Below are 10,620 nucleotides of genomic sequence, written 5' to 3'. Positions count from 1 at the left end.
ACCTTTCATTATATAAAAATATACAATATTTAATAATTAAATATTATTATTAAAATAAAAATTTATTTTTTTATGTACCTACCTAACTCAGTTTATGTTAGAATATAACCATAAACATACAGGTCGATTTTTTAACAGTATTTACTTATTATTTTGAAAAATATAAGTTACGTAAAATTTTAATACTTTATATTGTCCTAATTTATTTCCTATTTTAAATAATATTTATGTCGGGTAATTTAATTCTTGATTATTAAACCACAGTTATATACTTATATATTTTAAATTTCTTAGTCTTATATAAAAGTCTTTATTTTTTTAGAAATTTGATGTATAAAATATTAACTTTCTAAATAAATTAGATATTTGTCAAAAAAATCATACGTAGGTAGGTATATTAAAAATTTAATCCAGAAATTACGATGTATGTGTAATTTACCACCGCTTATTGGTCTAAAATGTATGATGTAATGAAATACATGTGCTACGATCCCCGTAATAATATGATACTTAAGAATAATGAATATTGCACGGTAAAAGTTATTCTTTCTATGGTGCCATTTTTTTAAACTAACTATCAAAAGCTCGACTGGTTCATGCTAACGCGAAACAGTATTCAACAAAATATAATTTACGGGCATGTATTTTGTTTTAAAAAAAAAATAAAATTAAGCTGATCCTGTACACCTACTAATTGCTTTGCAAATGCTGCTCAGAGCTTAAGGTTTTATAACATCCTTAATAGTTAATATTTGTAAATGATTAATTACTCTTATAGTAATATAGTATCAATTTTAACTTTTAAGTACTTACATAACACATCACATGCCATACCTGTATATTTTAAAGTCTGCGCACTTAAAAAACGCAATCCAATATCTTCAGAACTATATTTATTGCGATAACAGTATATTATGCCAACAGTGAAGTGTTGGATAATTTGGATATCATTCTAATACACGAAATAACTACGATGTTTCGACATAAATGACGAATAATTATTGCCTGTCAACATTGACTACGGACTTTCTAAAAATCTTATGGCGTGAGATTTCGAGCAGCAGCTATCTTAAATTATTCAATTATTTGTATAAATCTTATTCAGTAATCGTTTGTACTTAAGTAAGTTTAGCATCCCAAAATTATCCATCGAAATTAAATAATTTAAAATAAAATACCCATATTATAATAGCTAACCTAACCTAGCTAAAAGCTAGAAAACCAATAATAATGACTTTTAGTAATTTAGTATTAAGCTATTGGTATGTTATTTTATTTTGATGGCTTGGATTTTTAAAACACTATTTTCTGTTTTGAAATATTCACCATAAAATTTAATTTGTTACAAAATTAAGTTTACATTGATTAATAGTCCTAACTCCGCTGTTTAACTAATTTAACGAACTCTAGGTACCTACTATTATTTATATTGTGCGTAATCAATTTATGTAGGTACCTAGGAACCTATATATACCTTATACAGTGGTAAGCCAAAAGAAATATCTAACATCTAACATTTGCAGTACCTACTTATATGACATGTATAATCTATAACAATAAACACGAATAAAATAATAATAAATTGTTGATCGAAACAGAACACATTTTTTTGACGATAAAATAAATTTAAAAACATAATGTAATATATTATAGTATTTAGATTAGATTATATAAACTAGACTAGTTATAGATAATAATATTATTGAAAATTGGAACACAAGAAATTTAAAATTGTAAAATTTTCGTGATAATATTATTATAATAAATTGTATTTTGTTCGAATGTTCTATTTAAAAATGTTAAATGTGCAAATTTGTAAAATTCTAGCAATGTAAAATTGTCTCAAAGTTTTACACAGTTTTATTATAAATTACAGTTAAAACAATTATGTCAATGTAGGAATGTACGTTTCAACTATTAATAAATTATTTTATGTAACTAAAATACATAGAAAGTTATAATGAATTTATTTTCTTACAAGAATAATCATTAACCATCCTTACATTTTATTAGATTTTAAGAATAATAATAATGAGTATAAGGTACAAATAAAATATATTGTGTTTATTATTATATAACAGTTATCTACTTATAACTATAACTATAGAGCGTGGTTTTGCATATATTTGCATAATTTAATCTAGTTAATATGATATGCTCGTGTGATATACTAAGTAAGAACAGCATTGGTTTTATGACACAATGATTTAAATAATGAAACTTTTTTAGTGTATATTTTGCATACTTCGACATGATGACATGTACTCATTTTTTTTTTTTTTTTTAATTGCATATTTCATCTTTTAGTGTATACTTTGGTGTTGTTTTTGACATTTTTAAAATATTTACTCTTGTAATATGAGAAAAAAAATATTGTATTTTTAAAGTTTCGATTAAGAGGGCGTAACACCCTCATGTGTTGTCCTTGTCTCCATCTTACAAGTGCGCAACATAACAAATTTACGCTCAGCGGAACACGTTTAGCTCCGTTAGTTTAAAAATTCAAGTGAATTGACTTATTATAAAATTTGATGGTAAGAACATTATCTGTGTTTGTATGTAGGTTTTTACGATTATTCAGTTTTTAAGAGAGTGATGAGCATTTTTAATTTACGCTATATTATATACACATGACTTGCTAAAAAATTAAACAATCGTAAAAAACCAACATGCAAACACAGAAATGTTCTTACCATCAAGTTTCATAGTAGGGCCGATTCACTTTAATTTTTAAACGAATATACGTTATCTGCTGAGTGTAAATTTGGCCATGTTACGTACTTATAAAACGGAGACAACAGATACGGATGAGACGTATTCTTAATATAAAAACAAACTAATACTCAAGGTTTATAGATTATACTACAGGTTGCCTCATTTCACATTTTTGAAATTTTGGGAGTGGGAGAAGCCGCACCGTGACTTCACCCGAAGTATAAACTGTTTCGTTATTGCCATATAACACGGGTAAAATGAACATGATTTTTAACTTTCCCAGGCTCCTACGGCTTCAATATTAATTTTTTTAATTTAAAAAAAATCTAGTATAGGCTCACAGTATAAATTAATATATTTGCATAAAAAAAAAAATGAAATTTAACCATAACTTGGTTAAAAAAAATATAAAAAGTGGATGATCCAAGTCATCACATTGAGTTTCGGGTGACATGGAACAGTAAGGTATTTTTAATGTTTTTGACCATTTAACCTACCATACGTTTTACTTAGCCTCAAATAAGATTTTTAAAAACATCTTAGAACATATGATAACCTAAAGAAGTTAATTATTTAATATTTAGGTTACCTACCTAAATATTAAATAAAAAAATAAATAAAATATTTACATTCTCGTTATTGTAACATAATTTTTTTACTTTTTCTAAAAAAGTTAAGTAGTTTCACATAGAAAAAAAAATTGTAGCAATTGCTTTAATAATATATGAATGTAAAAAAAATTATAGAGCATCTTCTTTAACAACATATAAATATTATAATCATAAAAAAATTATACATGGTTTTGTATGTTTCAAGTCACTCTTGTTTTAACACTAAAAAATAAATTCATTCTTAAAAAATCAGATTATGAATATTTTTAAATAATGTTTGGACTAGTTTGTAATAAAACTTTTGTTAGAAAAAAAATTAATATTGAATATTTGGAAACAATATAGAAAAATTACGTTTTTGAAAACCTTGATCAAAAGCGTAATAATCAAAAACGTTAAAAAGACATGGATTTATTTTTGTATATTGAATAACTTTTTCAATGTTACAAAAAATTCATTACAAATATAATGCAATTAATAAAATTTAAAAAAGTTAAAAAAAAAATTAAAATAGTTTTATTGTGTGAGCAATAGCTGTCAAATATTCATCTAGTGTCCGTTGCGTTAAGCCACTATAACTTTTATATAATTTGTCTTGAATGTGTTCGTAGGTTTTTTTTATGTATAAAATTATTTCATTTATTAGTAAAAAATTATCAGGCGATATAGTTTATTTAGTATAGTCTACTAATAATATTAGGGAGATTTAAAATATGTAATATTTTTTTATTAAAAATTAAATAGACGTATTTTGGTATTTTCTTCACATAACTTAATTTTCAAAATATTTTTAGGTATAATTTTTTTAAATTTTGTTAATTGTATTAAATTTTAAAATAAATAATAATATTTTGTAGTAAATTTTTTTAATACAGAAATAAATCTGTCTTTTTATCGGTGGCCAAATTTTCTTTAAATTTAAATGCTGAAATTTTTTAGTCAATAGCTAAATATTCACCACTAAAATATTTCTACTTTTAAAAATTTCGGGGGTGTGGGGGGGGGGGTCCGTACCCCGTGGACCCCTCTCAGATACGGCTTTAGATTCATCTGTAATGTACTTACTCTAAATATCAACAAAAAATTAATTACACACATTAAATAATATACATTCCTATTTAATTAAGTAATATTAAGTAATAGCTATAATAGTCAAACTTTTTAGTTCAGTTAAAATAGTTAAATTATAATTTTGGATCAATAAAAAAATTTAAGTACAGGAGTAGCTGCTTATAATTTCATGTAACTATAACTGGATGTCTAGATAAGATTTGTAAAATTTAAAAAAATAGTTAAATATATTATTATATGAATGTTATTAAAACCTGTCCAAAAGAATAACGAAAAATAATGAATAATTACACATATTGTTGTAAATTGTAATAATGAAATAAGATTAAAAATATTTGTGTACCACTACAACAATTTTATTAATTTATTCATATAATCATATATCATTCTATTTTTTTTTTTATACATAATTGTATTTATATCATTTTATGTTAAGCTTCAAAAATATATGTCTAGAAATTAGCACATTAATATTGTGTGTGCATTCAACTTGATTCTATTTACACAGTTTGTAAGTTATAATTAGAATGTGTAGTAATGTGTTTAAAAAAAAATTAGGGGCACTGTCCAAGTATTAGCTAGGGAATTAATTGTTCCAGGATTAACAGGAAATTGAAGTCTGCGCACGCCTATGAATATATCCCACAACACAATTTGGTCAATAAAAAAACTCTTTTAGTAGTGATGTTTTACAATGTTTTAGAAACTTCATATAAAAGTTTAAAAGCATGGATTATGATATTAAAATTTAAAAATATGACTGGGCCTTTACAAATTAATTCAAGATGCAATAACCATACCAACCTCATCAGCAACACGTGAAAGATCATTTTCGACAATGCGCCGCATTAAGACGATTTGGTTACGCACCATGTATCATGTATATGGTCACGATTAAAGATACTTATCTAAAATAACTATCTTAAATCGTGAGTATGATGCAGAGTAGATTTACTAAACTTTCGTTTTTATACATAGGAAGAACTAACAAATGGGTGAAAAAATGAATATGTAATTGACAAGTTTGCAAAAAAATCAAGAAAATTAGATAAAATAATTTATTCTTAATTTGTAATCCTTTTAAGTTTTTCTATATCGGCTATACCTATAATAATATTAAACCATATTATTTTATACAGATTACCTATATACATATTTATAATTATATTTTATGTTTAAAAATATAGGTACAATAGACCTATTATTAATAATTAAAATCGTTGTTCGTTGATTTCATATTTTAAAGGAAGTATGTCGGTTATATTGAACAAAAAAAGATTGTTCATTGAAAATTAGATTCACTGCAGGGTAATTTGGTTTTTTTTTCAATGTAGTAATTTATTACTAGGTACATTACATTTTACACTTTATAACATTTTAGCACATTTTTGGCGAGCAAGAGATAAACTTTTTAATTTTATCTTAATTGAGTCCCATAGTAAAATAGTTTTGTTTAAATCTATGGTAAAGTAGTAAGTAAGTAAGATGATTGGCGACAATTTGAATCGATTATAAAAATTTAAAAGCACCCACAAACCCTATATCCAAAATTTTTCTATTTTACAAATTCTAATTTCTAATTCATAATAATGAGTTGTGATAATCTATAATAATGAGATAAAAAAAAAAACATAAGGTTGGCCCATCAACGCCTCCGTAATAATCTATAAACCTTGACTGTTGACTAATACCTAAATATTATATTTGTTAGGTATAAACGGTTTTCCCAAATATGATTTTGATTAATAATCGGTGAAATAATATACATGTATCATTTATTAAGATAAGAAAATATCTAATCCGATTTCTGACCATTGATAGGTTTTATTCCAGTCGCGTTAAAATATTTACTGTGCCTGTGTGTTACTGCGTTCGTGTCTATCGTAATTCACGTTTTTGTGTTACATTATTTTTTTTCAAAATGCCGAAAGATAAATCGTCTTTATTGAGTCATCTTCGTAATTATGTGTGTGAGTTTAGGGAATATATTTTTTCAATCGATAGTCAAAATCATACTGTGCAAATTATGTGAAGTAAGAGTTGGCCAATTACGCAACATATTAAAACTTAAAAACATCTAAGATCAGTGCCGCAACATCTACCCGGGCAGCCGGGGCAATGCCCCGGGAACGGCCTCCATTCCTATTTTGTGGCCCCTATTTATAATTTTCACAATTTTTAATTTTTATAAACCCAATACCTACTGTATTGTGAGAATTTGTGACAATTGTGTATACTGTGTAAGATAAAATTTATTTGAAAAATGTTTGTACTATAACAGTAATTATTAAAATATTGTAGTCCGGCATTGATTTATTATTATCGTTTGTTGGAATTTTAACGGGAATCCCGCTATTTACGTCACCACAACGGCCTATCTAGCGATTTGTTTGTTTTGACTGTGACGCCAGTATGCCACGCGCTGATAATCCTATATAAAAACTATTAATATTGTGTATAAATGAATAATATTACGACTGCAAGACAAGTGTGGCTAGCGTTGTAGGAACACTCGGAATAATATTAAACAAAATCATCGCGTTCTTCATTTGGCATTTGCGTACAGCGAGCAGTGCGAGGTGCGACTGTGCGAGTACCGATGTAACTTATTAGTTATTAGTTATTTACTTAGTGGCTAGTTTGACTTCTGTTCTTCATTATTATTGTATGTTGTACACTTGTACATTAATAATGGAATCTTCTCAACAACCGTTGAAAAAAATTAGATTGTCCGGTGGAGCAAGAAAAATATTGAAACAGAAAGAAAAATCTATTAAAGGGAATAGAAGTATTTTGTCATTTATTCAATCTCAAAATTTTATCTAACTGACCCCAATAAATTGTATGAGATATATACACCATTCAAAAATAAAAGAAAGATTTTTAGAATTTATTGAATTAAATTAATTAAATGCCCAAGCATTGTGTAACGGATTGATATTATTTTTAAATAACACGGGTTTAGACATTGGTAAAAATGTTAGTCAATCATATGATGGTGATTCAGTTATATCGGGAGAATTTTCAAGTGTTCAAACAAAAATAAGAACTTTAGCAAAAAATCCATGATACATATATAGGTACATTCCCATGCTCTCAGGCTAAATCTAGTTCTTGTTAATGTTACACAAAATGTTCAAGAAGTAGGCGAAATAATAGGCTTATTAGAAGTTGTTTTTGAATTTCAATCAGTATCTACTCTTCGTCATCATGCTTTTTTCCAAGAAACTCCAAGAAATTTCAAAATCACACAGCACTGTGATACTAGATGGGTCTCAAAATATAAAAGTATACAATTTTTCAAAACTCATTTTGGTAGTATTTTAAAAGTTCTTAATACATTTAAAGAAAGTTCTAAAAAACGAGAGGCAGCAGAGGCAAAGGGATTGATTTTACAGTTTGCCAAATTTGAAGTTATTGTCATACTTGTTTGTTTAAATGAAATATTAAAAAAATTTCTATGAATTATATGAACAGTCATTGATAATTGCACAAAATGCAAACGTATCTACACCATCAAATAATGATGTTTCTTCAAATAGGATGTCTCAAGGCTCAAATAGAATGACAGATTATTACATAATTTCAACTACTGGTAAAAGAAGTATTTTTTCAAATGATGAAAAAAAAAATTGAACTTAAAATAATATTTTATAATATTTTAGATGTCATATGTGTTGAAATGAACGGCGGTTTGATGAAAATGGTGAATTTTATGCAGTTTTAGGTATATTAAACCAAACTTCAAAAGAATTTTTAGACTGTGAAACACTATGTAATTTTGTAAAAACTTTTCCATTTTATCGGTCTGATGAATTTTTTATTAAACTAAAACATCAATGTGCATTAGGGAAAACTTTATTTTCATCAAATTCTGGTCTTTTTGAACTGCTGAATGAAGTACAAAGTTATAAAGTTGGATTTGAAGAATTAAAAAAAGTAATTGAACTAATTGTTGTAACTCCTGTATCTAGTTCTTCGGCTGAAAGAAGCTTTTCTACAATGAGAAGAGTGAAAACATACCTCAGATCAACTATGAAAAGTTCTACACTAAATGATTTAACATTACTTTCCATAGAAAGGGAAATAAGTGGACAATTTATGGATAATCCATCGGCTGTTATTGACTAGTAGGCCTACCAAAAAAAAAAAAAATCCTAGCTACGCCCTTGCCCGTTGTTGTTCGTAACACCACTTTCTCCATGGATGGCACCAACATGAGACCGCTGCTGGAGTGCGAGGCGGCCACGTTCCTGCCCAAGTCGGGTTCAACATTGTCCCCCCCCCCATGACCATCCTGGCGGATATCACGGACATCGGGATGAAATAAATTAGCGCCTTGGCAGAGGATCGATGCGCTTAAGACGTTTTTCTATCCTTCCACAGCACATCTTCAGCGTATGGGCACGTTCCCAAAGTCGGATTGAGCTAGGGTAGACAGGATCCTTTGTTCCGAAATAAAGGCCACATTATACTAAAATCATCCATTTTTTTTTAACTATTACAACAATATTCAAATGCACCAACCAAACTTGTGCTAAATGTTTGCGCTGCAAACTTAACTTTCATTTTTTCTTTTATAAAGTTTGTATAACAAAAAAACCAAATAATGTAAAATCGTAGGTCTCGGGTGGAAAAGCACGGAAAAAGGGCGATTTTGAACATTGGATGCCACAATAGAGAAGGAAACAGGGCTCCTACGGTCTCGGCACAAGTCGCCAAATGTGATCACCGACCTCCATTCTACCAAGATATTGAATTCCAGACACGTCAAATGTCCACTTAGGTTTTTCAAAATTCCCTTTGGGGGGGGGGGGGGGGTCGAAGGTACACCGAATACTGGGGGAATTTTCGGAGAGGTCTAAAAAAAAAACTTTTGGTGAAGGAACGGTTCCCCTAAGTTAAAATCCGGCCGAGATATACTTAACTCAAAAACGGGGGAGGGATCATTTTATCACAATAAAATACATAAATAAAATTGATAAACATGTTTAAATTTAGGTGAACTTCTTTTATTTGAGACTATGGAATAAATCTGTAAATATTATGTTCAGAATAGATGTATGGAAACATCTATTTATATTCTGGCGGCGGCTGTGGTCGTGGCCGTGGAAATTCTAATTTGAATTCAAATTCAAATGGCGGTGATGGTGATGGTGGCAGTAGGCGTGGCCGTGGTCGTGGCGGCCAGGACCCACAAAAAAAAAATTTACCGGTAGTAAGTATCATATATAGCTAACTCAAAAAACAATAGGACTCAGGGGCGTAATTTCAGGTTTTTTTCGGGTGTGCGAGGTATCAACAGTGGCGCCCCGGGGCAAAATACTTTTTCCGCCCTTTCCCCTTACCAAAAAAATAAAAAATATATAAATAAATTCAAAGTAAAGCAATAAAAAAATTAATTTTATGAAATAAATCATAAATCAGTAGTTTTGCGATATTGTGTTAGATCATTTTATAGTAATACAACACATATCCTAACGATTTTTATATTTCTATTTGGGCACCCGTAGGTTTCTGTCATGCCCGGGGGGGGGGAGATGGCGGTCTCTCTCTCCAGACATCGTGACTTGCCCCGAGAGAGGCCCCCCCCCGCCCGTGACCGAGGTTCGAACCGGCGACGGTGCTCATTGCAACCGACGCCTTAGAACGTTCGGCCATTTCGTCCCCCATCCTAACGATAACATATAATCTTTTTTATTCTAAGTGAATATTCCTTTCTTTTTTCAGAATGTGACTTGTGCAAGCAAAAGGGCCACAAGGTCCTAGAGTGCCCTAAATTTCGTAAGTTCCAAACTTTGTTCAACACTGCAACAATACATATAAATTAATAATTTTTTATATGAAATGTACAAATTAATTTATGTTATAATATTCTAGTATCAATAATGGCCAGGATGGACGAGTTAGGCGGAGGCGATAATACCAACGTGAAAACCACCACGCCTACCCCTACACCTCCCACAGCCTCCAGCACTACAAGTTCAAATACCTCAAATAATTAATGACAACAATGACACAGAGTCTGATTAAAATTATAATTTATAAGTAACAATTAACCATTTTGTATTGTTTTTATTTATTTAGGAACAAAACCTTATCTTTATAGTTATTATAATATTGAAGCTTAATAGAAAAAAACTTAGGAGTGAAGCAGTGGCGTAATTGGGGTGTTGCAAGTGTTACATTTGCAACACCAAACAAATTTCAGGTGTTGCAATAG

The sequence above is a fragment of the Rhopalosiphum padi genome, chromosome 3 (genome assembly GCF_020882245.1).
Source record: "Rhopalosiphum padi isolate XX-2018 chromosome 3, ASM2088224v1, whole genome shotgun sequence".
NCBI lineage: Eukaryota > Metazoa > Arthropoda > Insecta > Hemiptera > Aphididae > Rhopalosiphum > Rhopalosiphum padi.
The sequence above is the reverse complement of the archived record's forward strand: the minus strand, read 5'-3'. Positions refer to the sequence as shown.